A 6,445-nucleotide genomic window follows, 5' to 3' on the forward strand; every position below is an offset into this window, starting at 1 on the left:
GAGATATCATAAATGGAAGATAGTTGGAAGATAGTTACATTGTGTTGACTAACTAACATGAAGTAATACTATTACTAACATGAACAAGACAAGAAGTAATACATTAAAATAATTAACAAATATTAAATACACATGTAACAAATGCATTAGTTAATGTTGCTTTCATATGAAATGTTTAATAATTAAGTACTGCATTTGATAACATGAACTGAAGTACTTCATTAATAATGGTTAACCAATGTCAAGTAAACATATATCAGCTTCATTAGTTCATGTCTTTCAGTCATGTGCTGCAGTTATACAGAATGGTTGAAAAAGCCATTAAAACCTTAATTGGCTGGAATTACATTTAAACAGTGGTAGCTATGAATTTGTTTTATTTACTCGCTTCCATTTTCTGATGTAATATTTTATACTTTCCACTGTATTCTTAAGTGATAAAACATTTACTTCTGCTTACTGCTTTTCCCACTGTTCCATTCAGCTATTAATGTCTAGTTGCTTTTTGCGGTTTTATTGTGTCATTTTGTTGAGGTGCTTCACATTCTGTTTCACCTCTTTGTTGTTCGCTTCTCTCACTTTGGAGCTTTAGTATTTTAGTTTAGAGCAAAAAAAGAATAAACAGTTAAGAACAGAGTCTTGACACACTTCAGTTCCTATATTGATTGATCCTGGATGTATTGAGCTCCACAGGAAAGTTCCAAGTTACTCATTGCTTATGTAAGTAAATCAGTGCAATGTAATATATTATTATATATATAAAGCTTTAATTTATATGCTACATTATGATGCATGTTAGATATGCTTCTGTGTGCATTGCAAAAAAATTATACATACCATTCTCTCATCAGTCAGGCCTGTATGGGGCAACATTCTGCAATTGTATACTCACCTAACACATTTCTCTTACATTTGCTTAATGTTATACTGCATATGGGTGAGTGTGAATGTCATGTTTTTAGGATGTTGTCGTGCATTTAAAAATTGTGAATATAAACATGACTGTATAAACACATTATTTTCATCATGGAACCAATCAGAGAGCATATGATTTATGTTAAAACCAATAAAGTCTTTGTAAACATTACTACACATTCATGGTTTTTTTTCTGTGAATTGTATGCATTTGATGTGAATTGAAATGCTTCACATACATTTATTTGTATTTCTACTGGGTCAAAATAGAATAAACAAAAAAAATTACATTTATCACTCTTTGACAATGTTTTCAGTCATTTAACAGAACACTGCAGTAAACAATTTAATAACTTTTAAATAAACCATTTTTTCCCCCCTGTTTATACAAAACATTCTGTTCATAGCTGTAATGGTGAGTGGTAAGTAGGCAGAAGCATGTGTGGAGAAGAGTGAGATTTAAGGTCAAATCCAGAGTCGTAGTCGTAAGAGTAGTCCAGGGTCAAAGAGCCAACATGGAGAGTATGAGGATACATGATAAACAAAACAAGGGCTAGGACAACGAAGGCTAGGAAACACTTACCAAAAGCACATGAAGGCAAACAGAAGAAGCAGGCTATAACAAAGATGTTAGGAAGAACTTGGAGAAACATACATATATTCAGGCAGATGCAAGTTTACAGGTTGTCAGACATACAGTGAGTAAACAGCAGAGACACAGGGCACCAGAGAGGGTTTAAATGTATGAACTAATTAACTCAAAACCAGAAGAAGGTGAAAGGAATAACAGGCGTGGAAAAACAGTCGAAGGGGCAGAGAAAATGAAACCAAGGAACGGAACAACTAGGAAGTAAAGGAAAACAGACACGACAGGGAAACCACTTAAACAAGGATGCCAGGAAGGTGGCCATTCATGACAATAGCATCTTTGAGCAAAAATTTGCTTAAATGCAAAATTACATGCTGTACCTGAAAAAGTGCCCTGAGTTTTAGAAAGCACCACATCCACTCAATACATTATCCTACTTGTTCTTCTGAATAGGAAGCAATTTGCCCTCTAGTTTCAGATCTCAGCAATGCATTTGTCTGACGCTACTGCATCTTTGCACTTTTTAGCAATGTCTAACAACCTCTTTCTTTTTCCATGTTCATCACAGAGCTGGTGGTATGTTTTTGGTGTGGCAAGGGATAACTCAGCAATCGAAGCAGTCTGTGTGATTGTGTTGCGGTCTACCCTGTATTTTGGGAAAGATTTGGCCATTGTGTTTCTTTTTATTTACACGGCCAGCACTTTTTCATATCCTCAGATCACCTCCAAAGGATCACCAACTAAAGAAAATAGAAGACATAGACAATTACATAACTTTCTTACAGAAATTTGTTTAAAACCAAAATAAAAAAGTGAGCGAATGGTGTATAAATGAGTACCTTTACATTAGTTAATCTTATTCAGTTAATGGAAAACTGGTACCACTGAATTAATTATTAATTGTAACAAGTTCTCACCAGGCAGCTACTGTTAAGTGGTAGTAGTAAATAAACAAAGGACCAAACAAACATTAACTACCCACTGTCCTGTATACTACCCACTGCTGGTATATACAGTATATGGAAAAGTATTGGGACACCTGCTCATTCACTGTTTCTTCCAAAATCAGTGAGTAACTATGTGGACTTGATTGCATTCAGTGACAAGGGTGTTAGTGTAGTCAGGATGTGGAATGATTACCACCCAACTCATCCACAACTGCCCAACTGATCCCAAAAGTACTGGATGGAGCGCCATCATTCCAGAGAACACAGTTCCACTGCTCAATGCTGTGGGGCTTGACATCCCTCTAGCCCACATCTGGCATTAGACACGGAGCCAACAGGCTCATGTTTATCTGAGCTGTGTGTGTTCATTTGCACATCTGTGTCAACAATGGGGTGAAACTAAAAGTAGCTGAACGAATTCATTAGAAAGGATGTCCACAAACATTTTGGACATATAGTGTAGCATGATTGAGCCACACCTATGCAAGTTAGCAACTTGTTCTAATGAAATGCAGTTTCTCTTTTTCTCCAATTGCAGTCATGTAATCTTATAATTATTGGAGTAATGTGTCAGGAGCTTAAGTTACTTCTTTCCCATCTCTTCTTTTTCTTTTTAAAAGAGGAATCAGTGGTGACAGAATCAAATGAGGATTCTGACGCATCTAATGAGTTAGAATATGTGATGACTGCTTTTTTCTTTCTTTTTATTTCATCCTTCTCATTCTCCTCCTTATTCTGCTTGTTAGCTAAACACAACATCAACAGCAACAACAAATGGATAAACAAACATTAACATTTTTACATTTTCATTTCTGGTATAACTAATCATAACTGGTCAATAACAATGTAAATGGAAAAATCAGATGCTACTCTAATGCATGTGCTTATATCTATTAGTCAAGTATAGACATATGGTGATATTAAAAATGTATGGTAATATTATGGACACTTCAAATATCGTCACTGCCTCTTAATAAAACAAGCAGTCGGAACAAATGTAGTTGTATATAACATTCTTGCTCTGTTCAGTGAGGTCACTTCAGAGAACATCTCATACAACTCTTTTTTCAATAGCACTGATTTTTATACTATTATTCCAAAAACATCAGTAATATAAGTGTCATGGTCCTCTCCCCAAACGTCTCCCTGTGTGTGCGTGTGTGCGCGCGTGTGTGTTCGTCTGCATGACCACGCCCTCCTTGTGTTTCACACCTGCTCCGTATTGTGTGGTGTTAGTGTGTATGTATACAAGTCCTGTGTCTACATATAAGCTTAGTCGTTGTTTGAACTAGGTTAGCTTGCTAACCACGTTGTCACCTATGTGTGAAATAAAATGTTGTTGTTGTGTTAGACATGGCTCGTCCCCGCATCCTGCTATGCCTCCGAACGTCACAATAAGCCTACCATTTTCACCTGGAATTGGCTGGTGAGGAGGAATCGATAAACATTTTGTGCTTCCTCACAGACAGTCTCGGTGAATATATTTCAGTAAGAGGATCCCAGTTATGACACAACTGTGCTTAGTTTAATCGATGGGAAGAAAAACAGATGTTCTGCCCTGAAACTAATCAAATAGTTCATGAAGAAAAAAAATACACATGGCCAAAACTAGATGCAATAGGTGCAACAGACCAATGAAAATAGTTCCACATTCTCATAAAAGGACCAATTTACATGGTAAGAAATTAATTCTGATAAATATTTTATATCACTTCATTATATTAACAGTGCATCACAGAAAATATAAACTTATATAAATATAAACATTCCTTTAGGATTTGCAACAGAGAGCCACACATAAGGAAGCCATGCACCAAATCCATCAGGGAAGGATCCTTAGTCAGTTTTCATGGATGAAATTCATATATAGGTATGTCATATAGCAAACATGTTTTTCATGTTAATTTGTATATATGCCTGATACTGTACTAAAAGCCTTCATTCCAGAAACCTCTGCTTTATTGCTTCACATTTCCCTTCATGCAGTGATTTATTTTATATTAATGCAATGGCTTTCAAATACATTATGTTACTATTCACATTTTTACAAGGTTTCAAAAATTAAAATTTAGTTGGTATTGATAATGTATCAGTGCATTAGTTTGGTATCACATGGTATCAGATTGAAAAGAAAATTTGTGATATCATCTAAAAGTTAGAGTCTACATTGAGATTATATAGATCATTGGTTGATATTTAGTTTATGTTAGCTTTCCTTTAGCCTTCATCAGTGCTCCGTTTCTGACCACAAAGCTGCTGTTGTCTGGATAAACTCTATGGATTTAGCATGGCAGTGGTAATGCTATGATGAGAATTTGCTTAAAAAGAAAATAACATCTAGTTATCAGCTGTCCTGTGGCCAGAAACTGATTGATGTTGAAGAGAGCAGCCAATAACATGCAATATAAGAGATAAGCAACAATGCAATCATACACCTGTATAATGAAGCTAAGGCAGATGGAGATTGTGTGAACTCTTTAGAAATTTCTATATTTCTGCATAAATATGACTTAAGATGTAACTAGATTTTCACACAAGTCCTAATAGTACATAGAAAATTAAACAAATGGGAAAAAGTATTTTACTTGGTCTTTCATTTGTTGAGGAAAATAAAAGCATGTGAACCATTGCTTTCAGCATGTGATGTGATCACCTTGTGCAGCAGTAACTGCAACTCGACAATTGCAGTAACGGTTTTTCAGTCCTTTAAATCAGCTTGGAGGAATTTTAGCACATTCCTCTGTACTGAACAGCTTCAACTCTGGGGCGTTGGAGTGTTTCCTCACATGAACTGTTCACATCAGCGGCTTCCACAACATTTTGACCTTAAATGTATTTTTCTTTGACCATTCTTTGGTAGAACAACTTGTCTGAACAGGGTTTGCTGCCCACTGATTGAAAACATGTCTCTAATTTCACCTTCAGATTAACTGCTTATCTTAGAGATTTGCATACTTTTGCCACTTACAGATATATAATATTAGATCACTTCCATCATTGAATAAATGCATTATATTTTTGTCTCATTTGTTTAATTGGGTTATTTCTGTTGGCTTTTATGACTTTTGAAAATCTGATGATGTTTTAGGTATTTATACAAAAATATCTAAAGGGTTCAACTTTTGAGCACCACTTTAGGAGTGGAAGGTAGATGCTTAGTTTTTTAAATTAAAATCTTTACTGCAATGCAAAACAACAGAATCATATATTCTTCATTTGATTACATAACCACAGTTATTTTATTTCAGATTTCCTAGGGTCTTCAACTAAGACAAGTCAACGTGATCAGTGATGGCATAGGTGGCAGGTCATGGACAGTATCCACAAGGGCAAAGTGTTTATGCAATTTGTATAAAAATTCTGTGGCTTCCTTCATCAGAGAAAAGGACAGCATGTTGGTGGTCAAAGTGAATTTACTGTGATTGATGAGAGCCATTTTTGAAATAAACACAAGGTAAAAATGATTGATTCCTATGTCTGTCATTTTTTCAACAGTTTGTAGAGTAATTAAAGTTATTATTTCTTGAAATAATTTGGTAAGACTTTATATGAATTTGTAATTTGGTAATAATGCTTTGTAAGCATACTCATAAACTTCAACAATGCCTCATAATTCATGTATAATTAATTCATTATTTTTTGACTTTTGTGATTAAAATGTTATAGCATGAGAGTTATAATTCTTTATAATGCATTATAAACAGATAATAACCTGTACATCATTATAAAAGATTTATAATACTTTAACAATTATAAAAACATTATGAACATTATGAACTTATTACATATTGACTGAACCAGAAATAATGCATTAACAGAATGTAAAACACAAATTATTTTTCTGTCTTATAAATTCAGTTAACTTGAACTTTAAAGGCAGCTGAGAAACCTTTTTTCCCCATTGTTGTTAATACTAAATGCATAAATGTTAATGCATATGTCCTCATACAAATAATGTCTGTTTATACAGTCATGTTTATATTCACAATTTTTA

The sequence above is a fragment of the Electrophorus electricus genome, chromosome 8, assembly GCF_013358815.1.
Source record: "Electrophorus electricus isolate fEleEle1 chromosome 8, fEleEle1.pri, whole genome shotgun sequence".
Lineage (NCBI taxonomy): Eukaryota > Metazoa > Chordata > Actinopteri > Gymnotiformes > Gymnotidae > Electrophorus > Electrophorus electricus.